Source organism: Tamandua tetradactyla, chromosome 4 (assembly GCF_023851605.1).
Source record: "Tamandua tetradactyla isolate mTamTet1 chromosome 4, mTamTet1.pri, whole genome shotgun sequence".
NCBI classification, from domain to species: Eukaryota; Metazoa; Chordata; class Mammalia; order Pilosa; family Myrmecophagidae; genus Tamandua; species Tamandua tetradactyla.
In genome coordinates this window covers 27,557,930-27,585,929 of record NC_135330.1, presented here as the reverse complement: position 1 = coordinate 27,585,929, position 28,000 = coordinate 27,557,930, and the positions used below count along the sequence as shown (strand labels likewise).

Here is a 28,000-nt window from a genome sequence, read left to right as displayed (position 1 = left end):
ATTTTGTTGGAATCAATTTAATAGTATTTTGTTAAGGATAGCTGTACCTAAATTATTGAGGGATACTGATCTGCAGTTATATTTTCTCTCAATGTCTTTGACTTTGATAACAAGGTAATTCTGGCCTTATGAGTTGGCAACCTCTTCCTTTTTCTGAAAAAGTGCATAGAATTAGTATTCCTACATTCCTTAAATATTTGATAGAATTCACCATCTGGGACTGGCATTTTCTTTGTGGGAACGTTTTTCAAATTATGAACTCAATTTTTCAAAGATGTAGGGTATTTCTGGCTTCCTATTTCTTCTTTAGTCAGTTGTATAATTTGTATTTTTCAAGGACTTTGTCCATTTCATCTCAGTTGTCAAATTTACTGGCAAATTGCTTTCATAATTTTCACTTATCCTTGTAAGTCTAGGATCTGTAGTGATAGCTCCTCTTTTGTTCCTGATATAGGTAATTTATGTATTCTCCCCTTTTTCCCCTGATTATTCTAGCTAGAGGTTTATCATTTTTACTGATTTTTTCCCCAAGAACCATTGACTTCTGTTCTGATCTTTATTAGTTTCTTCCTCTTTCTTACTTGGGTCTAATTTGCAATTACTTTTCTAGCTTACAAAAGTAACCATTAGAACAAAAATACAAACCTTTCTATGTATCAAAAGAAATTAAAATAAAAAGCAAAGAAGACATCACACAGAGAAAGAAATAAAGTAAATACAGTAAATATTACAGATACCTTATATAAAATATATGACACATTAAGAAAACACACATCAGTCGTATCAGTAAATGCAAATAAGCTTAAGTTGCCATTGAAAGAAAGTCTTTCCAATTGGCTCGTAAAGCAAAACCCAATTCTATGTAAATTCAAGAAAGATACCTAAAACAACATGATCCCAAAAGACTGAAAGTAATTAGATATGCAAAGATACACTAGGCAAATGGGAAATATAAGAAACCAGGATTGCAATCCAGATGGCAGATAATGTAGAAATCAAATGAAAGAAAAATTTGACAATGGAGGACTCTTTATAAAGCTAAATGTCACAATATAAATGAAGATTTAATATTATGATTATGCATCAAGTAACAGAGCAACCATCTTTATAAAATACAGGTGATGCAAGGAGAAACAGACAGAAGAATACTAACAATAGGACACTTGAACACATCATTCAGTGTAAGACTGGTCAAGTAGACAAAAAACAAGTATATAAAAGAGCTAAGCAACATTATCAATAAGGTAGATTTATAGATTATATCAAACACTACACTATGAGAACAGAGACTAGAAAATACATCTTTCCAATCATATATGGAATCATCAGAAAAAGTAATCACATATTAGGTCACTAAAGTTTCACAAAGTAGAAACATCACAAACAGCACTAAAAGTAGAATTTAAAAAACAAAAAATATCCTTGTACTGGGATATTAAAACCTTCTATTAAGAGTTCTTAGGTAAAAGAGAAAATGCAAACAGAATTTTCGTAAAATAAGATACTGAAATCCTAAAGAAAGAACCTATTAAATACATTTAAAGGAGCAATTACAGGAAATTATTGCTTTAAACACTTAAAATAGTTAATATACAAGAATGAAAATAAATGAATTAAATTACCAACTCAAACAGCTAGAGAAAGAAAAACAAAGCAAGTCAAATGGCATAAAGAAGGACATAAAGGTAAAAACAAAACGTAATGAATTAGAGCAAAAGTACATCTAGTTAATGAGTCAAGATCCTGCTTCTTTGACAAAAATTAACAAAATAGACCAAACAAACCACTAGCTAACTTATTAGAGAAAAAAACCAATACATATACAAAATAAAAAATGTGAAGTGATAATCACTGATGCAAAGAAATTTAAAAATTAAAACAGATTATGTTATACAACTCTATATAGGTAAAGTTGAAAACACAGATGAAAGTGATAATTTCCTAGACAAATACACTTGACCAAAATTGATCACAATACAGAAGGGCAAAAATCATAAATGAACTACTAAAAAAAAATGAAACCAAACAAAACATGAAACCTAGATGATTTCAGAGGAAAATTCTACCAAACTTTTAGAAGTGATATAGTCCCAATGATGTATAAATTGTTTCAGAGCATAGAACATGAAGGAAAACTTGTAATTGTTTTCATGAAACACAACATTTATACTTAAATTGATAGAGATAGTATGAGAAAATTACAGTCTAATATCACTTATGAAAATTGATGTAAAAATAAAAAATAAAATATCAGTGAACAGATTCCTTTTATCCAGGATATGGACAGATGAGTAAATAAAAAAAAAATAAGGACAATAAATAAATAAATAATAGGAGGAGATAAAGAGTAAAAATTGGGTAGGCTGAAATTTTATGGGTCAGTGAGAGGAAGGGGTAAGAGTATGGATGCAAGAGTTGTTTTACTTTTTATTTCTATCTCTGGAGTGATGCAAATGTTCTAAAAATGATAATGGTGAAAAATATACAACTATGTAATGATATTATGAGCCACTGATTGTATAATTTGGTTGGACTGCATTTGTGTAGATATTTCTCAATAAAAAAAAATATATATATATTTTATTTTACATGGGCAGGCACCGGGAATCGAATCCGGGTTCCCGGGCATTCAATAAAAATATTTTTTTAAAAATTAAAAAAATCTAGTTGTAATAAAAGATTGATAATTTGACACCATTAAAAAAACTTATGCATGATCAAAAATATAAGTAAAACTGAAAGACAAATGCACATTTGTAACATACCACAGATAAATGGTTAATACTGCTTATAGAGAGAACTTTAAAAATTTGAGTGGAAAAAATGATAAAAAATCCAAGACAAAATCAGGCAGAAGATATTACTAGATAATTCAGAAAAATTATGTAAAATGCCTGTAAAGCATATGAAAAGTTGTTCAAGTTTATTTATTTTAAAAGAAATGCAAATTAAAACTATAATGGGCTACCATTTCTCACCTAATTAGACTAGCAAAAATTAAAAACATTGATAACATATTTTATTAGAGAAGTTGTGGATTATAGAACAATCAAGTACAGAATACAAATTTCACATACCACTCTATTATTAATGCCTTGCATTGGTGTGGAATATTGGTTACAACTGATAACACATTTTTATAACTGTACTATTAACTAGAGTTTATGGTTTAACTTGGGGTTCACTGTGAACTGTAGTTCCATGGAATTTTAAAAACATTTTTATTGTTATCATATATACAATATCACATTTCCCCCTTTAATCATATTCAGCTATATATTTCAGTGCTGTTAATTATGTTCACAATGTTGTGCTGCCACCAACACCAACCATTATCAAAATATTTCCAACGTTCCAAATAGGAACCGGTATTGGTTTGAAGCTATTATATACCCCAGAAAAGTCAAGTCCTTTAATCCTCATGCAATATTACTGGGTGGCACCTTTTTGATTGTTTTCATGGAGATGTGACCAATTGTGGGTGGAAACTTTTGATTAAATGGTTTCCAAGGAGATGTGTCTCCACCCATTCAAGGTGGGTGGCTTACTGGAGCCCTTTAAGAGGGAACCATGTTAGAAAAAGCTTTAGAGCCACCAGAATGGTGGCTTCCCTGGGAAAGCTGCTGAAGATTCTCAGAGAGAAAGCTAGCAGATGTTGCCATGTGCCTTTCCAGTTGAGAGAGAAACTCTAAACATCATTGGCCTTCTTGAACCAAGGTATCTTTCCCTGAATGCCTTAATTTGGACATTTTCATGGCCTTAGAACTGTGAATTTGCAACTTAATAAATTCTCCTTTTAAAAGCTGCTCTGTTTCAGATATATAACATTCCAACAGCTTCAAACTAGAACAGAACCCTATACACTTAAAGCCTTAACTTCTGATTCCCTGTCTCCACCCCATCCACTAGTAACCTATATTCTAGGTTCTGACTCTGAGTTTGCATATACTAATTGTTTCAAATCAGTGAGATCACACGATATTGGTTCATATGAGTCTGGCTTATTTCAATCAATATGATGTCCTCAAGGTTCATCCATATTTTTGGATGTATCAGGACTTCATTCATTTTTACATTCTTATGGGTATGAATGGCATCTCACTGTGATTTTGATTTGCATTTCCCTGACAACTAATGATACTGAGCATCTTTTCATATGCTTTCTGGCCATTTGTATATCTTCTCTGGAGAGAGGTCTAGCCAAGTTTTTTGCCCATTTTTAAATTGGGTTTTATGTCTTTTTGTTAAGTTGAAGGACTTTTAAATGCATTTTGCATATAAACCTGTATTGGATATGTGATTTCTAAATATTTTCTCCAATTCTGTAGGTTGTCAGTCTACTTTCATAAAAAAGTCCTTTTAGGAACAAAACTTTTTAACTTTGATGAGGTCCCATTTATCCATTCTTTCTTTCATTGTTTGTGTTTTTGGTGTAAAGTCTAAGAAATCATTGTGTAACACAAGGTCTTGCAGATGTGTCCCTACGTTTTCTTCTAGGAATTTGATAGTTCTGTCTGGCTCTTATATTTAGGCCATTCATCCATTTTGAGTTGATTTTTTGTATAAGGTGAGAGGTTAGGCTTCTACTTTTATTTATTTATTTTGGAAATGGTTTACAGCAACATTTGTTGAACAGACAATTTTTCCCAAATGAGTTGTCTTTGACACTTTGTCAAAAAACCAGTTAGCCATAAATGTAAGGGTTGACTTCAGAGCTCTCAATTTACTTTCATTGGTCTATAGACATATATGTCTGTCCTTGCCAATACCATGCTGTTTTGATTACTGTGGACTTTGTAATAAGTTTAAGATCTTATTAAAGACCTGTGAGTTATCTGTGTGGGAAGTGTGAGTTTTCCAACTTCATATTTCTTTTTCAAGGTGCCTTTAGCTAACTGCAGCCCCGTCTCTTCACATCAATTTGATGTTCGGCTTTTCCATTTCTGCAAAAGTTGTTGGAATTCTGATGGGGATTGTATTTAATCTGCAAATCCCTCTGGGCAGGATTGACATCGTAAAGATAGTCTTCTAATCCATGAACACAGAATGCGTTTCCATTTACTTAGGTCTTTGATTTCTTTCAGCAATGTTCTGTAGTTGTCTGTGTACAAGTCCTTTACATCCATCATTAGATTTACTCTTAGATATATGATTCTTTATTTGCTATTGTGGGTGGAATTTTTTCTTGAACTTTTCTTTTTTTTTATACAGTTTTATTGAGATATGTTCACACACCATACAGACCATCTGAAATATACAATCACTGGTTCACAGTATCATCATGTAGTTGTGCATTCATGATCAACTTTGGAACATTTTCATAACTCCAGAAAGGAAATTAAAATAAAAAATAAAACCAAATCCTCCCATACCCCTCAGCCCTTCCTCCCCCATCCTGACCCATTGATCAACAGTATTGGTGTGGTACATTTGTTAACTGTTAATGAAAGAATATTAAAATATTACTGTTAATCACAGTCCATACTTGCAATAGGTACGTTTTCCCCATGTATCCATCTATTATTTTTTTTAACATTTGTTCCCCCTATTATTTATTTATTTATTTTCATACATTTTACTCATCTACCCATACCCTAGATAAAAGGAGCATGAGACACAAGGTTTTCATAATCACACAGACATACTGCAAAAGCTATATCATTATACAATCATCTTCAAGAAACATGGCTACTAGAACACAGCTCTACAGTTTCAGACACTTCCCTCTAGCCTCTCTAATATACTTTAGATTAAAAAGGGGATATCTATGAAATACATAAGAATAACCTCCAGGATAACTTCTCCACTCTGTTTGAAATCTCTCAGCCACTGATATTTTATTTTGTCTCATTTCTCTCTTCCCTCTTTCAGTCAAGAAGGTTGAATCAATCCCTTGATGTTGAGTCCCAGCTCAGTCTAGGATTTCTGTCCCATGTTGCCATGGAGGTTTACACTCCTGAGAGTCATGTCCCAAACAGAGACGGGGAGGGTTGTGGGTTTGCTTGGCGTGTTGGCTGAAAGACAGGCCATATCTGGGCAACAAAAGAAGTTCTCTGGTGGTGACTCTTAGGCCTAATTTTAGGGAGGCTTTAGCCTATTCTTGGTGGGGATAAGTTTCATATGAACAAATCCCAAGATTAAGGGCTCAGCCTATTGATTTGGTTGTCCCCACTGTTTGTGAGAATATCAGGAATTCTCCAAATGGGGAAGTTGAATTTTCCCTCTTTCTCACCATTCCCCCAAGGAGATTTTGCAAACACTTCTTTATTCACTGTTCATGATTTCTTCTTCTGATTGTTCATTGCTTGTGTATATAAACCCTACTGAATTTTGGATGTGCATCTTGTACCCAGCCAGTCACTTGACTGAATTAATTTATTAGCTCTAGGTACTTTGCTGTGGAATTTTCAGGAATTTCTGTATATAGTATCAAAAACATCTGCAAAGAGGGAAAGTTTTACTTCTTCCTTTCCAATTTGATGCCTTTTATTTTTTTTTTCTTACCTAATTGTTCTGGTTACAATTGCCAATAAAATGTTGAATTACAGTGGTAACAGTGTGCATCCTTATCTTATTCCTGATCATAGAGGGAAAGGTTTGAGTCTTCCACCATTAAATAAGAAGTAAGCTGTGGGCATTTCACATATGTCCTTTATTGTATTGAGGAAATTTCCTTCTATTCCTAGTGATCTAAGCATTTTTATCAAGAAATGGTGCTGGATTTTGTCAAATGCCTTTTCCACATCGAGATAATTATGTTTTTTTTTGTTGTTGTTGCTGTTGTTCATTGTGTTAATGTAGTGTATTACATTAATTGATTTTTTTAATGTTAAACCAACTGTATTAGTTAGGGTTCTCTAGAGAAACAGAATCAACAGGGAACACTTGCAAATATAAAATTTATGAAAGTGTCTCACGTGACCGTAGGAAAGCAGAGTCCAAAATCCACAGGGCAAGCTGCGAAGCCGATGACTCCAATGGATGGCCTGGATGAACTCCACAGGAGAGGCTCACCAGCCAAAGCAGGAATGGAACCTGTCTCCTCTGAGTCCTCCTTAAAAGGCTTCCCATGATTGCATTTAGCATCACTAATTGCAGAAGACACTCCCCTTTGGCTGATTACAAATGGAATCAGCTGTGGATGTAGCTGACGTGATCATGACCTAATCCTATGGAATGTCCTCATTGCAACAGACAGGCCAGTGCTTGCCCAATCAGATGAACAGGTACCACAACTTGGCCAAATTGACACCTGTCCCTAACCATGACACCAACCTTGTATACCGAGGATAAATCCCACTTGATCATCTCTTAATATGCTGTTGCATTCATTTACTGGTATATTATTGAGAATTTTTGCATCTATATTAAGATATATTGGTCTATAGTTTTCTCTTTTTTTGTGATATGTTTATTGGGCTTTATGATAAGGGCAATTCTGGACTCATAGAATGAATTGTGGAGTGTTCCCTCCACTTTATCATCTCAGAAGAGTTTGAGCAGAACTGAAGTTAGGTCTTCCTGAATGTTTGGTAAATTCCCCAGTGAGGTCATCTGATCTTGGGCTTTTCTATTTTGGGAGGTTTTTGATTACTGACTCAATCTCTTTAAAGGTAATTCTTTTATTGGGATTGCCTACTCCTTGAGGCAATCTCAGTAGTTTGTGCTTATGTCCTTTTTACCTAGGTTATCTAATTTATTGATGCACAGTTGTTCATAGTATCCTTTTATAGTCCTTTTTATTTCAGTGGGGTTGGCAGAAATGTCCTTTTTTTAGAATTTCATTATTTGTATCCTCTTTCATTTTTGTCAGTCTAACTAAAGGTTTGTCAATTTTATGGGTGTTTTCAAAGAATCTGTATTTGGTTTTGTTGACTCTATTTTTTTCTTCTATTTCATCCATTTCCACACTCATCTTTGTTATTTCCTTCCTTCTGCCTGCTCTGGGTTTAGTTTGCTCTTCTTTTTTTAGTTCTTCAAGTTTTGAGGTTAGGTCCCTGATTTGAAATCTTTCTTCTTTTTTAATGTACACATTTATTACTATAAATTCCCCTCTCAGCACTCCATTTGCTGCATCCCATAAGTTTTGGAACATTGTATTTTAATTTTCATTCTCTCAAGACATTTCCTAATTTTTCTTATAAATTCTTCTTTAACCCACTGGTTGTTTAAGAACATGTGGTTTAATTTTCATATACTTTGGAATTTTCCATTTCTCTTTTGTTATTGATTTCTAGCTTCATTCCACTGTAGTCAGAAAATAGACACTGTCTGATTTCAATATTTTAAAATTTATTTGGACCTGTTTTGTGCCTTAGCATATGGTCTATCTGGGAGAACTATCCATGTATATTATGAAGAATATATATTCTGTTTTGTTGGGTGGAATGTTCTACATATGTCTGTTAGGGCTAGTTGTTTAAGTATCATTTGTGTCTTGTATTTCCTATTGATCTTCTGACTAGATGTTCCATCCATATTGAAAGTGTTGTATAGAAGTATCCTACTGCTACTTTAGAACCATCAATTTCTCCCTTCCAATGGCTCAGTGTTTGCTTCATATATTTTGGGGCTCTGCTATTAGGGAATAAACACTTAGAATTATTAAATCTTCCTATTGAATTGTCCCCTTTATTAGTATTTAATGGCTGACACTGTCTCCCATAACTGCTTTTTCCTTAAATTCTGTTTTATCTGATATTAAAACAGTTACCCCAGCTTTCTTTTATCACTTGCATGGTATGTTTTTTTCCATTCTTTCACCTTTAGCCTACTTGTAACTTAGAATTTAAGGTGGGTCTCTTGCAGACAGCATGCAATTGGGCCACGCTTCTGAATCTATTCTGTCAATGTCTGACTTTTGACAGGAGAGTTCAATCAATTTATATTTAAAGTCACTTTTAATAATGCAGGACATTTTCTGCCATTTTGTCATTTAGTCTTTGTATGTATGTGATAGTTTGGAGCTGTATGTATCTAAGAAAACATGTTCTTAAAATTAATCCATTACTGTAGGTGTGAACCCATTTAAGTAGGACTTTTTGATGAGTTTATTTCAGTAATGGTTGACCCACCTCACCGAGGATAGGTCTTAATCCTATTACTGGAGTCCTTTATTAAGTGGAGTGAATACAGAGAGAGAAAACCATAGAAACAAGAAGCTAAAATAAACAAAACCAAAAGAGAAGGGAGAGACTAGTGCCAGTACGTGCCTTACTATTTGGCAGAGGTGCCAAGGATAGCAGGTAGCCAGATCTTCAGCAACAAAGCATCACCTTAATGATGAATTGTTTGGACATTTTCCTGGACTCCAACCGTAAATGGATAAATTCCATTAGTTTAATCCGAACATCTTATGGTATTTGCTTGAAACAGCCTAGCAATCTTAACAATGGCTTATATATTTTTTGTCCCTCAATTGTTACATTAATGTCTATTTTTATATTTATTTGATTTTGTGTGTTGTACCCTATTGAGGACCTTCTCTTTTTCTATCTGGATATATTATTCTTGTGGTTGCCAAAGAGTTACAATTTAACATCCTAAATATATAACAATCATATATGATTTGATATGAACTTAACTTCAATAGTATGCACATATACTTTTCCTATATCCCTCTGTTTCCCCCTCATCTGTTTTGCACTCTTTTATCTTTGCACATTGTAGGTCCACATCCATAGATTTATTATTACTTTTCATGCATTTCCATTTTAACATCTCAGGGAAATAAGAAGTAGAGTTACATGCCAAACAATACACTATAATAATACTGGCATTTATAACTACCCAAATGGTACCCTTAACCACACTCCCTTCAGTCTGAAGAACTCGTTTTAGCTTTGCTTGTAGAGCAGGTCTAGTGGTGATGAACTCTCTCAGCTCTTGTTAATCTGGGAATGTGTTAATCTCTCCATTTTTGAAAGACAGTCTTTTCGGTTACAAAATTTTTGGTTGACAATTGTTTTCTTTCAGCATTTTAAGAATTTCAATCCACTGCCCTTTTTTTTTTTTTGCCCTTAAAAAGGGGGAATTTATTAAGTCTTTTTCCTTTTAAAAAGAGGAATTTATTAAGTTCTAAGGCTGTGAAAATATTCAAATTAAGGCAAATTAAGACCAGGGAAAGATAATTTGACTCATGAAATCTGACGAATCCAGAATACCTCTGTCAGCTGGAAGGCATGTGGCAGCAACAACTGCTACTTTTCTCTCCTGGCTTCTTGTTTCATGAAGCAACCCTGGGGGCATCTTCCTTTTTTATCTCCTGTTCTCTGGCTGTGTGGACTCTGATAGCTCTAGAGGTTCTAAAGCTTTTTCCAAATGGTTCCTTTTTAAAGCACTCCAATAAACAACCCCACTTGAATGAGTGGAGACGTACCGCCACAGAAACATTTTAATCAAAAGTTACCACCCACAATTGGGTGGGTCACATCTCTATGGAAATAATCAGAAAGATCCTACCTAGCAACACTAAAAAAAGGACATGGCTTTCTGGGGTACTAGTAGCTTCAAACTGGCACATTCCACCATTAGGACCTCAAAAAGCCACGTTCATTCCAAATGCAAAATACATTCATTCCATTACAATATCAGAAAGCCTTAAACCATTTCATTAACAACACAAATACAACAAAAAGTAAGAAGCAGTACAAAATGTCATCAAAGTCAGCAGCAGGCAAACTTCTCTTGCAGTTCTGAACCTGTAAAACTCAGAACAAGTTATCTGCCGCCAACATACAAAGAAGGGACAGTCTTAGGATACATATTACCATTTCCATAGGGAGAAATTAGAAGGAACACAGGGGTCACTGGACCCAAGCAGTTTCAAAAACCTTCAGGGCAAACTCCATCAGATTTCAAAGTTTGAGTCATTTGTTTTTGGTGCTTTAGAAAGCGGCAGCCCTACCCTTTCGAAGGGCTTACAGAGCAGCCGGTCTCTCTCCAAATGCAACTTTGGGGGACATTGTGGAGACCACCTTTTTCTCCCACCCTCTCCAAGCATCAGGGCTGCACCTGGGCTCTCTGCCATCACTGGGGCACATGCTCAACCTTCTATGTGGTGGCAGCCATGCTCTCCTCAATCCCCAAGGAATGCGCTCTACACTCTCCATGGCCTGAGGAGGCCTTTGGGGCAAACTAACCCTCTGCAAGCACTTGGGTGGGTCTGCCCTTCTGGCCCAAGGTTTCTTGGCTTCAGACCTTAGCTCCTCCCATGGTTCTGCATTTGAAGTTAATTTTCCCTCAATTTGTTCCTTTTCTGTCCCTTTTAGTTCAGACTGGCAGTGTTTCTGTTTATACATTTCCCACAACACTCTTGGTTTTCTTTGCAGTATGTTGGGGTCATGCCCAAAAGACAAAGGGCTTTCCAAAAGTTCTTTCTGGATAACGCCATCTCTAATCCTATTATTTTCTAAAACGGTTGACTGGTTCCTTGTTTGGCTAAGTCCTCATGTGGGGCACTATTCTCTGAGGTCTCCCTTTCTGGAAGTCCAGAATTTTCCAGGCCATCAATTTCTGGTTTCTTTGTACCCAAGAGTTCAGTTTTCAACTTATCTCTTTCCTGTATCTTTTCACTATAAGCTGCAAGGAGAATCTAGGCTGCACCTTCTATGTTAAATTTGGAAATCTCTTCTGCTAAACATCCAAGTTCATGGCTTTTAAAATCTGCCTTCCATCTAAAACCAGTGGTTAATTTTGCCAGATTCTTTGATACTTTAAAACAAGGATCACCTTCTTTCTGGTTTGCAATAGCACATGCATTTTTTCTCTCAAAGACCTTGTCAGAGATATCTTTATCGAGTCCACATTTCAATCAACAGTCTCTTCAAAACACTCTAGGCCTTCTCTATTAAGCGCCTAACAGTTCTTCCAAAATCTTCCCCTTATCTATTTAAAAAGCCATTCCAGCATGTTTGGAATGTGCAAACTGCAGCAGCACCCCACTTTTTCTGGTACCAAAATCTGTTTTAGTTCTTAAGCTGACAGAATGTGATACATAACTGGAATGGTTTTTAAAAAAGAGAATTCATTGAGTTGCAAGTTTATAGTTCTAAGGCCATGAAAATGTCCAAATTAAGGCAAGACTATAGAATTGTTCAAATTCAGGCATCCAAGGAAAAAAAACCTTGACTCAAGAAGGCCGACGGGTCCAGAACACTTCTGTCAGCTGAAAAGGCATGTGGTGATGTCTGCTAGTTTTCTCTCCTGGCTTTTTATTTCATGAAGCTCCCCTGGGGGCATTTTTCTTCTTCATCGCCAAAGCTCTGTGGCTATGTGGACTCTGCTGGCTCTGGTGCCTCCCCCACTGCCTTCTTGACACCATGGTTTTTAATGAGAAATAAGGACTCAAACTAATTCAGATTCTCTTGTACAAACTTGATGCTGTTCTCTGCAGCTTTCAGAACTCTGTCTTTGTCCTTTGCATTTCATAGTGGAAGCAATACATGGTTTATTTTTCTGCACAGTTATCCTGTTTGGTTTGCTCTGGCCTTCCTGGATGTGCATATTCACACCTTTTGCTAAGTTTAGGAAGTTCTCTGTCATTATTTTTTTTGAATAGTTCTTCTCCTTTCTCTCTTTCTTCTCCTGGGACTTCCATAATACATAATATTCATGTGCTTGAATTCTGGTGTCCCATTAATCTTTCAGACTATTTTTGCTTTTTATAATTCTTGTTTCTTCTGCTTCTCAGCCTGACTCATTTCAAGTGTCTTGTCTTCAAGTTCACTGATTTTTCTGTCAGTTCCAATCTCCTCCTGAGAACTTTTTATTTTTTTTTTTAACTTTTTAATTGTATAAATGACATATATACAAAGCAAAGAAGGAAAAAAGCAATAGTTTTCAAAGCACTCTTCAACAAGTAGTTACAGGACAGATCCACCTGGTAATTTTTCATTTCAGGTATTGTGGTCTTCACCTCTAGTAGTTATGTTTGGTTCCTTTTTAAAATTTATCTCTCTTTACTAAGATTCTCCTATTGCACCTTTATTCTTTTCTTGATATCCTTTAGTTCTTCATTTTCCTTCATCATGAGAATTTAAAAATATTTTTAGTGAGAAATCTTCACACACATACAATCTAACCATACGATACAATCCATAGCCCACAATATCATCATGTAGTTATGTATCCACCACCATGATCATCTTTAGAACACTTGCATCACTCCAGAAAAAGAAATAAAAAGGCAAAATTAAAAACTCATACATCCCATACCCCTTACTCCTCCCTCTTATTGAACACCAGTATTTCTATCTATCCAAATTTTTACCCTTTATACTCCACTCTTATACATTTAATTTTATCCTTATTATTATTATTTTTTTTTTACTCATCTGTCCATGCCCTGGATAAACACATGGTTTTCACAATCACATGGTCATATTGTAAAAGCCCTATAATTTATACAATTGTCATCCAGAATCAAGGCTAATGGGGAGGGAGCCCAGATGCAGCTTAGTGAGGTGTGGGATTTAGTTCATTTTCCAGAGCAGCTAGTAAATAGTCAGGAACAGTACAGAACAACTGCTGGGGCTACATCAGTGACCAGAAACACAGCGTACACCAGTCTGAACAAGCCAGACCAGCTACCTTCCCACCCAGAATTGTGAGTGCCCCCAGCCATGGTGACTGGTGTCCTTCCCCCACAGGCAGGTTCCCAGAGGGCAAAGGAAAGAGACTTTACTAGCAGCAAGGGGCTGAGCTCCACCAAGCTCCAACTTGTGGAATTAATTAACAAATTCTGACTACTAAAAATAGGCCCCTATCTCAGCTGAATCTCAAGTAAAAGACGAAAAAAAATGGAAATGTACAATGTACAATTTCAAGAGGCAGAAGACAGAATTAGTGAGCTGGAGGATGGAACATCTGAAATCCAACAACAACAAAAAAACAAAATATAGGGAAAAGGATGGAAAAATAAGACCAGGGACTCAGGTAACTGAATGACAACAGGAAGTGCATGAATATACATGCTGTGGGTGTCCCAGAAGGAGAAGTGAAGGGAAAAGGAGGAGAAAAACTAATGGAGGAAATTATCATTGAAAATTCCCCCAATCTTATGAAAGACTTAAAATTACAGATCCAAGAAGTCCAGCATACCCCAAACAAAATAGATCCAAATAGATGTACTCCAAGACACTTACTAATCAGAATGTCATATGTCAAATAGAAAGAGAGAATTCTGAAGGCAGCAAGAGAACAGCAAATCATCTCAGACAAGGGAAGCCCAATAAGGCTATGCATAGATTTCTCAGTAGAAACTATGGAGGCGAGAAGACAATGGTATGATATATTTTATATACTAAAAGAGAAAAACTGCCAACCACAATTCTATATCCAGCAAAACTGTCCTTCAGAAATAAGGAGGAAATTAAAAGATTTTCAAATAAAAAAATCACTGGGAAAATTTGTGACCGACAGACTGGCTCTGCAGGAAATACCAAAAGAGCACTAGAAACAGATAGGAAAAAACAGGAGAGAGAGGTGTGGAGAAAAGTGTAGATGTGAAGACTATCAGTAAAGGTAAAAAGAGAAAAATTAGACATGACATATAAAATCCAAATGGCAAAATGGCAGAAGAAAGTACTATCCTTACACTAATAACACTAAATACTAGTGGATTAAACTCCCCAATCAAAAGATATAGACTGGCAGAATGGATTAAAAAACAGGAACCATCTATATGCTGTCTACAGGAGACACATTTTAGACCCAACGATAAACATAGGTTGGAAGTAAAAGGTTGGGAAAAGTTATTCCATGTAGACAACAACCAGGAAAAAGGAGAAGTAGCTATATTAATATCCAACAAATGAGATTTCAAATGTAAAACAATTAAAAGAGACAAAGAAGAACACTATGTATTAATAAAAGGAACAATTCAACAGGAAGATATAACAATTATAAATATTTATACACCAAGCCAGAGTGCTCCAAAATACATGAGGCAAACACTGAAAAGAGAAATAGACACATCTACAATTATAGCTGGAGATGTCAATTCCCCACTCTCATCAATTTACAGAACATCTAGGCAGAGGATCAATAAAGAAACACAGAATTTGAATAATACAGTAAGCAAACTAGACTTAACAGACATTGAAGAACATTACACCCCACAAGAGCAGGATACACCTTTTTCTCAAGTGTTTATGCATCATTCTCAAGGATAGAGCACATGCTGGGTCACAAAGCAAACCTCAATAAATTAAAAAAGACGGAAATCATATAAAACACTTTCTCAGATCATAAAGGAATGAAGTTGGAAATCAATAATAGGCAGAGGGCCAGAAAATTCACAAATACATGGAGGGTCAACAACACACTCTTAAACAACCATGGGTCAAGGAAGAAGTTGCAAGAGAAATCAGTAAATATCTCAAGGAAAATGAAAATGAAAACACAACACATCAAAATTTACGGGATGCAGCAAAGGTAGCACTAAGAGGGAAGTTTATTGCCCTAAATGCCTATATCAAAAAAGGAAGAAAGAACAAAACCAAAGAATTAACCGCTTCATGTTGTCATTCAATTTCCTGAATTGAGTCCCTGCTCATATTTTTCCATTCTTTTCCCTATATAATCTTCAAAAAAAATTGAAGAGGAGGAAAGGCTATCTAACTTACTCATTGAAGCCAATATCACCCTCATACCAATGCCAGACAAAGATATTACAAGAAAAGAAAATTACAGACCAATCTATCTAAAGAAAATAGATGCAAAGATCCTCAACAAAATTCTTGCAAATTGAATCCAGCAGCACATTAAAATGGTTATACACCATGATCAAGTAGGATTCATCCCAGGTATGCAAGGAGGGTTCAACACAAGAAAATCAATTAATGTAATACACCGTATCAACAAATTAAAGCAGAAAAATCACATGATCATCTTGATTGTTGCAGAAAAGGCATCTGACAAAATTAAACATCAGTTCTTCCTGAAAACACTTCAAAGGACAGGAATAGAAGGAACTTCCTCAAAATGATAAAGGGAATATATGAAAACCCCACAGTTAACATCATCCTCAATGTGGAAAACTGAAAACTTTCCTTATAAGATCAGGAACAAGACAAGAATGTCCACTATCATCATTGTTATTCAAGATTGTGTTGGAAGTTCTAGCCAGAGCAATTAGAGAAGAAAAAGAAATACAAGTAATCAAAATTGGAAAGAAGTAAAACTCTCTCTTGTTGCAGATGATATGACACTGTATGTCGAAAACCCTGAAAAATAAACAGTAAAACTACTACAGCTAATAAATGAGTACAGCAAAATGGCTGGCTACAAGATCAACACTCAAAAAATCTATAGTGTTTCTATATACTAGTAATGAACAATCTGAGGGGGAAATCAAGAAAAAAATTCGATTTACAATTGCAACCAAAATACTAAAATATTTTGGAATAATTTTAACTAAGGATACAAAAGACCTATACAAAGAAAACTACAAGAAATTGCTGAAAGAAACCACAGAAGACCTAAATAAATGGAAGGGCATACTTGTTCATGGATTGGAAGACTACATCTAGTTAAGATGTCAATCCTACCTAAATTGATTTATGGGTTCAATGCAATACCAATTAAAATCCCAAAAATTTACTTTTCAGAAATAAAAAAACCAATAACAAAATTTATCTGGAAGGGCAGGGTGCCCCTAATAGCACCTGAGAAAATATAAAAATATCCTGAGAAAGAAAAATGAAATTGGATGTCTTGCACTACCTGACTTTAAACTGTATTACGAAGCAACAGTGGTCAAAACAGCATGATACTGGCATAAAGATAGATAAATTGACCAATGGAATTGAATAGAGTGTTCAGATATAGACCCTCCCATCTATGGACAACTGATCTTTGATAAGGCAGTCAAACCAACTCACCTGGGACAGAACAGTCTCTTCAATAAATGGTGCCTAGAGAACTGGATATTCACATGCAAAAGAATGGAAGAGGATCGATATCTCATACCCTATATAAAAATTAACTCAAAATGGATCAAAGACCTAAATATTAGCTCTAAGACCATAAAACTTTTAGAAGAAAATGTAGGAAAATATTTTATAAATCTTATAACAGGAAGAGGTTTCCTAGATCTTACACCCAAAGCACGAGTATTGAAGAAAGAAATAAATGGGAACTTCTCAAAATTAAACACTTTTGTATATCAAAAAACTTTCTCAAGAAAGTAAAATAATAGCCTACACAATGGGAGACAATATTTGGATACGATAATACATAGAAAGGTCTAGTATCCAGAATATATAAAGAGATTGTTCAACTCAACAACAAAAAGACAAACAACCCAATTAAAAATGGGCAAAAGACAGGAACAGACACTTCTCAGAAGAGGAAATACAAATGGCTAAAAGGCACCTAAAAAGATGCTCAACTTCCCTAGCTATTAGGGAAATGTAAATTAAAACCACAATGTGTTATCATCTCACACCCACCAGAATGGCCATTATCAATAAAACAGAAAACGACAGGTACTGGAGAGGATGTGGAGAAAGAGGCACACTTATCCACTGTTGGTGGGAATGTAAAATGGTACAACCGCTGTGGAAGGTAGTTTGGCAGTTCCCCAGGAGGCTAATTATAGAATTGCCATATGATCCAGCAAAAGCACTGCTAAGTATCTACTCAGAGAATATGAGGGCAAGGACACAAACAGACATTGGCAGACCAATGTTTATAGCGGCATTATTTCTAACTGCCAAGACATGGAAACAGCCCAAATGTCCAGGCAAATGACTAAACAAGCTGTGGCATATACATACGATGGAATATTATGTAGGTGAAAGACAGAATAAAGTTATGAAGTATGTAACAACATGGATGGACTTCGAGGATTATGCTGACTGAGAGTAGCCAGAAACAATAGGAGAAATGCTATATGGTCTCACTGATATGAACTAACGTTAGTGAATGAACTTGGAGAATTTCAGTTAAGAACAGAGGTCATCAGGAGATTGAAATAGGGTAGATACTAGGTAACTGGAGCTGAAGGGATACAGATTGTACAACAGGACTGATTGTGAAAATTCAAAAATGTATAGAACAATACTACCTAATGTAATACAATAATGTTAGTATACTGAATGAAGCTGAACTTGAGAATGATAGAGGAAGAAGGGCTGGGGTCACAAATGAAATCAGAAGGAAAGATAGTTGATAAAGACTGAGGTTGTATAATCTAGGAATGCCTAGAATGTACAATTACAGTGACTAAATATACAAATTAAAAAATGTTTTTGCATGAGGAAGAATAAAGGAATGTCAGTATTGCAGGGTATTGAAAATAGATGGTAATTCTTATTTCAAAACTTTAACTTATATGTGAGACTAAAGGAAAAAATGTTTATTTCATACAAAATTTATATTTTGACTAGTGCATCTCCTAATACAACTGAACATGCTAAGTACATGGAACCTTGAGTATGGCATGAGATTTTGTTAGGTTCATCCAGAGTGATGCCCCGATAAATCCCAGAGTGATTTGACAGTGAATAAAAAAGTATTTGCAAAGTTCCCTTGGGGGAATGGTGAGAAAGAGGGAAAATTTAACTTCCCCCTTTGGAGAATGCCTGATATTCTTGCAATGAGGACAATCAAACCAATAGCCGTGTCCTCAATCTTGGGGTTTATTCATATGAAACTTATCCCCGTAAAGGACAGAGTAAGCCTACTTAAAATTAGGCTTAAGAGTCACCCCCAGAGAACCTCTTTTGTTGCTGAACTGTGGCCTATCTCTTAGCCAACACGGCAAGCAAACTCACTACCCTCTCCCACTCTATGTGGGACATGACTCCCAGGGGTGTAAACCACCCTGGCAACATGGGACAGAAATCCTAGAATGAGCTGGGACTCAGCATCAAGGGATTGATAAAATCTTCTCGACTGAAAGGGGGAAGAGAGAAATGAGAAAAATAAATCATCACGGGCTGAGAGATTTCAAGTAGAGTTGAGAGGTAATCCTGGAGGTTATTTTTACGCATTATACAGATAACCCCTTTCTAGTTTAATGCATATTAGAGAGGCTAGAGAGAAATGCCTGAAACTGTGGAGGTGTGTTCCAGTAGCCATGTTTCTTTAAGACGACTGTATAATGATATGGTTTTCACAAAGTGACCGTGTGATTGTGAAAGCCTTGTTCTGATGCCCCTTTTATCTATGGTATGGGCAGATGAGTAAAAAATATGGATTAAAAATAAATAAATAATAGGGGGGGAACAAATGTTAAAATAAGTTGGGTAGAGGGAAATACTAGTGGTCAATGAGAGGGAGGGGTAAAGGGGTATGGCATATATGAGTATTTTTCTTTTTATTTCTTATTCTGGAGTGATGTAAATGATCTGAGAAATGATCACAGTGATGAATATACAACTATGTGATGATATTGTTAGCCACTGACTGAACACCTAGCATACTGTTCATACGTTAAGAATGCTCGTGTTGCAACATATCAAAACTTATGGGATGCAGCAAAGGCAGTGCTAAGAGGGAAATTTATTGCCTTAAATGCCTATATCAAAAAAGAAGAAAGGGCAAAAATTCAGGAATTAACTGTCCACTTGGAAGAACGGGAGAAAGAACAACAAACTAACCCCAAAGCAAGCAAAAGGAAAGACATAACAAAGATTAGTGCAGAAATAAATGAAATTGAGAACATGAAAACAATAGAGAAAATCAATAAGACCAGAAGTTTGTTCTATGAGAAAATCAATAAGATTGATGGGTCCTTAGCAAAACTGACAAAAAGAAGAAGAGAGAAGATGCAAATAAATAAGATCAGAAATGGAAGAGAAGACATAACCATTGACCTCACAGAAATAAAGGAGGTAATAACAGGATACTATGAACAACTTTATGCTAATAAATACAACAATGTAGATGAAATGCACAACTTCCTAGAAAGGCATGAACAACCAACTTTGACTCAAGAAGAAAGAGATGACCTCAACAAACCAATCACAAGTAAAGAAATTGAATCAGTCATTCAAAAGCTTCCCAAAAAGAAAAGTCCAGGACCAGACGGCTTCACATGTGAATTCTACCAAACATTCCAGAAAGAATTAGTACCAACCGTGCTCAAACTCTTCAAAAAAACTGAAGTGGAGGGAAAGCTACCTAATTCATTCTATGAAGCCAAGATCACCCTCATACCAAAACCAGGCAAAGATATTACAAAAAAGGAAAACTACAGACCAATCTCTCTAATGCATATAGATGCAAAAATCCTCAACAAAATTCTAGCAAATCGAATTCAGCAACACATTAAAAGAATTATACATCATGACCAAGTAGGATTCATCCCAGGTATGCAAGGATGGTTCAACATAAGAAAACCAATTAAAGTAATACACCATATCAACAAATCAAAGCAGAAAAATCACATGATCATCTCATTTGATGCAGAGAAGGCATTTGACAAGATTCAACATCCTTTCTTGTTGAAAACACTTCAAAGGATAGGAATACAAGGGAACTTCCTTAAAATAATAAAGGGAATACATGAAAAACCCACAGCTAATATCATCCTCAATGGGGAAAAACTGAAAACGTCCCCCCTAAGATCAGGAACAAGACAAGGATGTCCACTATCACCACTGTTATTCAACATTGTGTTGGAAGTTCTAGTCAGAGCAATTAGACAAGAAAAAGAAATACAAGGCATCAAAATTGGAAAGGAAGAAGTAAAATTCTCACTGTTTGCAGATGATATGATACTGTATGTCGAAAACCCTGAAAAATCCACAGCAAACCTTCTAGAGCTAATAAACGCGTACAGCAAAGTGGCAGGTTACAAGATCAACATTCAAAAATCTGTAGTGTTTTATACACTAATAATGAACAATCTGAGGGGGAAATCAAGAAACGAATTCCATTTACAATAGCAACTAAAAGAATAAAATACTTAGGAATAAATTTAACTAAAGAGACAAAAGACCTATACAAAGAAAACTACAAGAAACTGTTAAAATAAATCACAGAAGACCTAAATAGATGGAAGGGTATACCGTGTTCATGGATTGGAAGACTAAATATAGTTAAGATGTCAATTCTACCAAATTGATTTACAGATTCAACGCAATACCAATCAAAATCCCAACAACTTACTTTTCAGAAATAGAAAAACCAATAAGCAAATTTATCTGGAAGGGAAGGGTGCCTCGAGTTGCTAAAAGTATCTTGAGGAAAAAAAACAAAGCTGGAGGTCTCACGCTGCCTGACTTTAAGGCATATTATGAAGCCACAGTGGTCAAAACAGCATGGTACTGACATAAAGATAGATATATTGACCAATGGAATCGAATAGAGTGCTCAGATACAGACCCTCTCATCTATGGATATTTGATCTTTGATAAGGCAGTCAAGCCAACTCACTTGGGACAGAACAGTCTCTTCAATAAATGGTGCCTAGAGAACTGGATATCCATATGCAAAAGAATGAAAGAGGACCCGTATCTCACACCCTATACAAAAATTAACTCAAAATGGATCAAAGATCTAAACATTAGGTCTAAGACCATAAAACAGTTAGAGGAAAATGTAGGGAGATATCTTATAACTCTTATAATTGGAGGCGGTTTTATAGACCTTACACCTAAAGCAAGAGCACTGAAGAAATAAATAAATAAATGGGAGCTCCTCAAAATTAAACACTTTTGTGCATCAAAGAACTTCATCAAGAAAGTAGAAAGACAAACTACACAATGGGAGACAATATTTGGAAACGACATATCAGATAAAGGTCTAGTATCCAGAATTTATAAAGAGATTGTTCAACTCAACAACAAAAAGACAGCCAATCCAATTACAAAATGGGAAAAAGACTTGAACAGACACTTCTCAGAAGAGGAAATACAAATGGCAAAAAGGCACATGAAGAGATGCTCAATGTCCCTGGCCATTAGAGAAATGCAAATCAAAACCACAATGAGATATCATCTCACACCCACCAGAATGGCCATTATCAACAAAATAGAAAACAACAAATGCTGGAGAGGATGTGGAGAAAGAGGCACACTTATCCACTGTTGGTGGGAATGTCAAATGGTGCAACTGCTGTAGAAGGCAGTTTGGGGGTTCCTCAAAAAGCTGAATATAGAATTGCCATATGACCCAGCAATACCACTGCTAGGTATCTACTCAGAGGACTTAAGGGCAAAGACACAAACGGACACTTGCACACCAATGTTTATAGCAGCATTATTTACAATTGCAAGGAGATGGAAACAGCCAAAATGTCCATCAACAGAGGAGTGGCTAAACAAACTGTGGTATATATATATACGATGGAATATTATGCAGCTTTAAGGCAGAATAAACTTATGAAGTATGTAACAACATGGATGGACCTTGAGAATATTATGCTGAGTGAGACTAGCTAAAAACTAAAGGACAAATACTGTATAGTCTCACTGATATGAACTGACACTAGTGAATAAACTTGGAATATGTCGTTGGTAACAGAGACCATCAGGAGATAGAAATAGGGTAAGATATTGGGTAATTGGAGCTGAAGAGATATAGAGTATGCAACAGGACTGGATACAAAAACTCAGAAATGGACAGCACAATACTACCTAACTGTAATGTAATTATGTTAAAACACTGAATGAAGCTGCATGTGAAAATGATAGAGGGAGGAGGGCTGGGGACATAAATGAAATCAGAAAGAAAGATAGATGCTAAGATCGAGATGGTATAATCTAGGAATGCCTACAGTGTATAATAATAGTAAAATGTGCAATGTACAAATTTTAAAAATGTTTTTGCATGAGGAAGAACAAAGGAGTGTCATTATTGCAGGGTGCTGAAAATAGATGGTAATTAATATTTTAAAATGTCACCTTATGTGTGAGACTAAAGCAAAAAATGCTTATTTGATACAAAATTTATATTTTGACTAGAGCATTTCCTAATATAACTTATGTTATAGTTTGACTGAACGCCATAAGTACTTAGAATCTCAGGGTAGGATATGAGATTTTGTTGGTTTGTCCAGAGTGATGCCCCGATGAATCCCAGAGTGATTTGTTCAGTGACTGGAAAAGTATTTGCAAGCCCCCTTCGGGGAATGGTGAGAGCGGGGAGAAATTCAACTCCCCGAAGTTGAATTCTTGATATTCTCACAAGCAGTGTGAGACAAACCAAAGCTATAGGCTGAGCTCCCAGTCTTGGGGTTTGTTCATATGAAACTTAACCCCACAAAGGATAGGTCAAGTCTACTTAAAATTTAGGCCTAAGAGTCACCCCCAAGAGAGCCTCTTTTGTTGCTCAGATGTGGCCTCTCTCTCCAGCCAACACGACGAGCAGTCTCACCACCCTCCCCCTCTCTGTGTGGGACATGATTCCCAGGGGTGTGGACCTTCCTGGCAACGTGGGACAGAGATCCTGGAATGAGCTGAGACTCAGCATCAAGGGACTGAGAAAAACCCTAGAATGAGCTGAGAATTAACATCAAGGGATTGAGAGAACTTTCTCGACCAAAGGGGTAAGAGTGAAATGAGTCTAAGTGTCAATGGCTGAGAGATTCCAAACAGAGTCGAGAAGTTATCCTGGAGGTTATTCTTACGCATTAAGTAGCTATCATCTTGTTGTTCAAGATGTAGTGGAGAGGCTGGATGGAACTGCCTGAAAATGTAGAGCTGTGTTCCAGTAGCCATGTTTCTTGATGATGATTGAACAATGATATAGCTTTCACAATGAGACTCTGTGAATGTGAAAACCTTGTGTCTGATGCTACTTTTATTCACTATATCAACAGAAGAGAAGAACATATGGAATAAAAATAAATAATAGGGGCAACAAATGTTAAAATAAATTTAGTTTGAAATGCTAGTGGTAAATGAAAGCGAGGGGTAAGGGGTATGGTATTTATCATCTTTTCTTTCTCTGTTATCACTTTCTTTTTCTGTTGTCTTTTTATTTCTTTTTCTAAATTGATGCAAATGTTCTAAGAAATGATGAATATGCAACTATGTGATGATATTAAGAATTACTGATTGTATATGTAGAATGGAATGATATCTTAATGTTTTGTTTGTTAATTTTTTTAATTAATAAAAAAAAAGAATAAAAAAGTTACCAAAAAAAAAAAAAAGGAAAAAAAAAGAATGCTCATGTTGTATGTGGATTGGTTTTATTAATTAAAAAAGGAAGGGGCACAAAACTTCCCTCCATAATCCTAGAAGCATTGCAAATACTTTTTTATTCTCTGGGATAAATCACACTAAGCTGTATAAACTAACAAGATTTTAGGACATAGTCAATTTCCATGTAATTATGGTGTTCAGGTAAACTGACCATACAAGTTAAATCAGATAATGTGCTCCCAAATATAAATTTTGCATCAAATAAACCTCTCTCCCTTTGGTTTTGCACAGAAATTGAACTTTTTAAATAGTCAACGTCCCTTTTGAGAATGAGGAGAGAGCCACAGAATCATGACAGAATGATGAGAGAACCACAGGGTCCACCAGCCAGCGACCTTTGGAGACGAAGAACACCACCACTGGGAGCTTCATGAAGAAAGAAGCCAGGAGAGAAGGCTGGCAGACTGCCCCCATGTTTACAATGTGCCTTCCCAGTTGAGAGAGAAGAACTGAACTCATCACCCTTTTTTAAGCGGAGGTAACCTCCCTCTTGGTGTTGACTTGGTATGGACATTTTTATGGACTTGCTTTAATTTGGAGATTTTCACAGGCTTAGAACTGTATATTAGCAACTTATTAAATCCCCCCCTTTAAAAGCCATTCCGTTTCCAGATATTGTATTCCTGGCAGCTAGCAAACTAGAATATGGCCCAAGGTTACAATGACTGACAAATGGAAAAGGAAACTATGGTGTATACATACAGTGGACTACTGAGTGGCGACAAGAAGGAATAAAGTTGTGTGGCTTGCAACTAGGGGTATGAACCTTAAAGAATGCATGTTGAATGAAATGTCAGGAACAAAAACACAAATATTATCATGCCTCAATCATATGGACTATGTTTTATAATATAAAAACTTGGTTAACTGAAGTCAAGAACATGGGTTATCAGGATGGGGCCTATTGTAAAGGGTCCTAAATTGTAAACTTTTAAAGCAGTCACATATATTCAGGAGGTGTAACTATTATGCTTAAATTCTGAGATACTTAGCTGCTCGTTTATATATAAATACCCAGAAACTTTGGGTATTTATGTGACACCTGAGATTCAGAGTTAGAGCTCTGAAACTGTAATTGTCAGCACTACCCCATAAAGGAACTGTTTCAAAAATCGAAAAAGTGATCAGACTTCAAGTACAGATATGAATGAAGCTGATCTGGATAGGACTAAGGTATGTCAGAATACAGGGTAAAGGGTGATATCCATATTTTAAAACTTCAACTTCTCTGCGAGACTAAAGGGAAAGATATTTATTTGGCAAAAAATAAGTACCTTTATTTTTTTGGTCAGTTTAACTGAATACCATAAATACATGGAATCTTGAATAAGGTCTAAGATCTTGTTGGTTTGTCCAGTCAGTGTGATGCCCAATATATCCCAGAGTCATTTGGGCAGGGAATAAAGCATTTGCAAAGTCCCTTTGAGGACTGGGGAGAAAGGAAGAAATAGTAAACTTCCCAATTTGGAGAATTTCTGATATTCTCAAAAGCAGTGGGGACAATCAAATCATTAGGCCAAGCCCTCAATATTAGTATTTGCCCCTATGAAATTTATTCCTGTAAAGGATAGGCTAAGCCTACTTAAAATTAAGCCTAAGAGTCACCCCCAGAAAACTTCTTCTGTTGCTCAATGTGCCCTCTCTCTCTAATCCATCTTGGCAGGTGAATTTACTGCCCTCACTCCTATATGGAACATGACTCCCAGGGATATAAATCTCCGTGGTAACATGAGACAGAACCCTGCATATGAGCTAGGCCCCAGCATCAAGGGATTGAGAAAACCTTGACAAAAGGTGGAAGAAAGCGATGAGACAAAATAAAGTTCAGTGGCTGAGATATCTCAGCGTTGAGAGGTGATAGTGGAAGTTATTCTTATGCATTATATAGATGTCCCTTTTTAGTTTATGGTGTATTGGAGTGACTGGAGGGAAGTACCTGAAACTGTTGAGCTGCATTTCAGCAGCCGTGATTCTTGAAGATGATTGTATAAAGATATAACTTTTACAGTGTGACTGTGTGATTGTGAAAAACTTGTGTCTGATGCTCCTTTTATCCAGGGTATGGACAGATGAGTAAAAAAATATGGATAAAAAATAAATAAATAATAAATTATTATTTAAATAATATTAAAATATTTAAATAATTTAAATTTTTAAAAATATTTATATATTTATTATAAATGCAGCCTTCAACTAACTGTCATTCACAGCCCTGAGGAACTGTAGCATCTTTAATTCTCTTCTACCTTGGCCTTTCTCTGGGCTGAGTTGAAACAACTGCTGCTGATGCTTTTGTCCCACATGGTTGAAACAATGCTTATGCCTCCTTCTGTCAGCAGCCAGCTAGCCAGAGGCTTGACTTCATAGCAGCCTGACAATAAAGTTGGGGGTTGGTGCCGTTAGCCACTATGTAACGAGAGCAATTTTACTGTCCTTACTTTGTAAGGAGCAATTTATCAGCTTCCTCATCTTCCCTAGACCCTGTACAGTGATCTTACGGCCTCTGGGGTTCCAAAATAGCTGTTTCAGACAGTCTCTCCCAGTTTAATAGTCATTCTGATGGTATGAATGAGTCCTGGAGCTCCCTATTGCAACATCTTCCTACAATTTGATAATACATTCTTTTGGTGGGGCACTCTTGCACATTGCTGATGGAAATGGATCTATCCCTTTGGGGGGAAATTTGATGATATTTACAACATTTGATGATATGTGCAGTTACCCATTCAGCCAGCAAGCTCACTTCTAGGAATTTATTTTGAAGATAAATCTTCAATAATCACAAAATACTTATGCACAAAACTATTCACTGACACATTATTCATAATGACAAAATACTGAAAACTATGGAAATCCTCAAACAGAAGAATGATTGAATAAATTGTGGTACATCCACAAAAAGAGTAATATGCAGCTATGCAGAAAGAAAAATATTATCTCTATAAACTGATAGACGTGATTTCCAGAGTACATTAAGTAAATGACAAAGTGCAATAGACAATAAATAGAACACTACCTTCTTTAGAAAGGGATATAAGAAAATATGCATGTATCTCCTTCATTTTGCAAAAACAACAACAACAACAAAACATGGGACATGATGTCCAGGGGGTATGAGTCTCTGGCAATGTAGGATATAACTTCCAGGGATAAGCTTGGCCCTGGCACTGTGGGATCAACAATGCCTGTCTGACCAAAAGGGGGAAAAGAAATGTAACAAAATAAGGTAGTCGCTAAGACAGTTCAAACAGAGTTGAGGGGCTATTCTGGAGGCTACTCTTATGCAAACCTCAGCTAGATAATGCTAATTGCCATGGTTTGCCAAATCCAACCAACATCATCCCTGTTAAGCCTAAAGAACAGCCAGAGTTCTATCTGAGACTCTACAAAAGTTTCATGCACTAAGTGTACTTTCTAGAAACCTATATGGTACCTAGGCTGGATAAGTCATGAAACTCAGAAGCGCCAGTTTCTTCAAGAACATTAACCAGTTCCAATTCCCGATCCTATATTATTAACACCCCTTTACAACATGAAAAAATGTTACGGTGGGTATAACCCCCAAATCCCTAAAGATTGGGAGAAGAATTGAAGAAGAAGGAGGAGTTATAACAGAGAAGTTAGGATTTAACAAATGAGTATGACTACTGAATCATTATATTGATATTTTAGTCTCCAGTGTCTTGGAGCAGCTAGAAGGAAATACCTGTAATTACGGAACTGTAACCCATACCAAATTTTGAAATCTGTACTATAACTACTCATTAAATGTACTTTGAAATTTATTGCTTTTTTGTATATATATTTCACAATAAATAATGTATGTTTCTTTTTTTGTT

At 35.8% G+C, this 28,000-nt stretch overlaps 1 protein-coding gene across 2 annotated transcripts in view; it reads right to left on the bottom strand.

Annotated features, from left to right (window-relative positions):
- The window catches only part of KLHL20 (kelch like family member 20), a 151,268-nt gene that overhangs the window by 88,932 nt on the left and 34,336 nt on the right, over window positions 1–28,000 (bottom strand). The gene's annotated exons all lie outside the window — the stretch shown is intronic.